Source organism: Halyomorpha halys, unplaced genomic scaffold (assembly GCF_000696795.3).
Source record: "Halyomorpha halys isolate HHAL.00 unplaced genomic scaffold, Hhal_1.1 Scaffold288.1, whole genome shotgun sequence".
Lineage (NCBI taxonomy): Eukaryota > Metazoa > Arthropoda > Insecta > Hemiptera > Pentatomidae > Halyomorpha > Halyomorpha halys.
Window position 1 is genome coordinate 168,565 of NW_027110236.1, and position 2,233 is coordinate 170,797.

At 25.8% G+C, this 2,233-nt stretch overlaps 1 long non-coding RNA gene across 1 annotated transcript in view; it reads right to left on the reverse strand.

The window, feature by feature from the left end:
- Positions 1-2,233, reverse strand: part of LOC136796000 (uncharacterized) — a 207,812-nt gene that overhangs the window by 144,847 nt on the left and 60,732 nt on the right. The gene's annotated exons all lie outside the window — the stretch shown is intronic.

Genomic DNA, 2,233 nt, shown 5'->3' on the forward strand with positions numbered 1-2,233 from the left:
ATATTCAACGAATTATTCTGATCAGTCTGAAAATTGCCCAAATAGGTTATGTGTATTACACTCTTCTAGAACATTAAGAACGGTAAATAGTAGGTTATTAAATTCTAGTTTTTTTTCCAAAAAAAAAACATTTTTTTCAGATATTACAAAAATTTCCCAAGAAGAGTGAATATAGAAAACTCATAACAGAGAGGGGCAAAAATTAGCTGTAGTTTAAAATAATAGCTTAAATTTCCATAGATACTAGATACTGATCGGTATGTGAAATATTTAATATTTTTTTTATTTTACCACTATCACTAGAATTATTAGTTTTTGTTTTGTTTTAATTTTTACTGGCCATTGGTTATTTAAATAAATTACACAAATTCAAACTGCAAAATCAATTTTACCGAGAACTAACTTGAATGCATATATAAAATATAAAAAAAAAAAAAAAAAAAATCACGGAAAATAAAATGCCAACCCTGGTAATAAATATAATTATAAAAATTAATCAAAGAACCTGTGGATGGCCAAGCGTTTCATTCAGCCTCAAATCTAACTACCTGGGCGGTTTGACTTTAATTTCCTGGCGGATCCTAAGAATAAATCTTTACTTTCCCACTCTGGTCCCACTAGATTAGTTTATAAGTTGGAGGACATAAGGACGTTAAAACCAAAATAAAAATTAAGCAACACTATTAATAACGCCAAAACATTATTAGTATTTTTTTTAAATTTTAAATTAATAACATTGGTTGATTTTTGCTGTTAATACTTCAAGCAGAAGTCAAACCGAATTTATTCACCTTTTCTTATAACTTTAGTGATAGCATTACAAGGTTTCGTTTCAAGAGATTATTAAAAATTTGAATAAACAATTCAAACTGCTGTAAAACAACAATTTGACAAAAAATTATTTCATCTCTTTAATTTCTAAATTATTATGATGAAAGAATTGTACGTTTCAAGGTAAATCATTTTTACAAGCTTATATTACTTTTCTTATTTACAATTGTTTAATTCATGATCCATCTAAAATTTATTTACGGTGAGTATATATTATCCCACTTACATTATCATTAATGTTATCTATTTAGTTTTATATTTAATTCCTTTTTATAATTATTATTACTTTTCTTTTTTTACTTAATACTTATACGTGGTAAGAGTAAATACTTATTGGCTTGAGAGTAGGAGGTGGTGATATTCCAATAAATGTCTTAAAAGAGAAAACATTAAAAAATAGTGAGTTTATTATTATTATTTCCTGAAGAGAAATGTTGGAAATTTCGTGGATCACTCTTTGGTCTTGACATTAGCATTCGCCATTTTATCTCTAAATTGCATATGAACACAAGAGTCATACGTTCTAATCTTATTAATGGGTCTAATGGTGGTCTCACCAATTTATGATGATAGAAAAAAAATATAAGTTTTGGAATTACTACAAGGTAAAAAAAAAAAAATTGATCCTAATTATTTTTTAATTTTTTTTTTTTTTTTTTTGTGCCCGTATATAAATTCTGAAATAATTTATTATTGTTTGTAAGGGCTATCTTATTGTAAATAAAAACATATTGTTTGCTTTTTAACGGTTCAAACATTAACCTAGTTTCTTTATCTTGTGTGCTCTGTAGAAGGGCTATCCCCTCTTCTTTGGCAGTTATTTTGGGATATAAAACGATCGTAATTTTTTTAAAATTAAACGTATATCACTGCCCAAGTTTAACAGTGTAACACTTCAAAATGGTTATTTTTTAGATACGCAATATCTTAGCAATTAGGGTAAGATCTATACAGTTCAAAAATGTCTAGAAATAATAATATCTAGAAATTTTTTTTACTTAATTTAATGATATATGTCCTATTATGATTCTGTGTTTTAATGTATAGATCCAACGCTTATTGCTAAGATTACAACAGTATCGAATATCAGTACAATAATAAATGATAGTTGATTTCATACATTGTTATTAAAGTTTTCACTGAAAACATAAGTAAGCAAACTTTTTTTATTTTTATTTATATAACTTATTTTTAGGAAAAATAAATAGTTGGTTGACACGCGAAACACATTAATTCAAGATTTTCTAGTTTTGAGTTACTTAGTTTTTCCAGTCTAAAATGTTGAAAAGATTAAAACTCAAAAGAATTTATCAATATCATAAAAATCAGCGTATAAAAATTAAAAAAACAAAATCTTATCATCAAATAACTCAAAACTTCAGTTTTCGACTGAGTGAGTGTA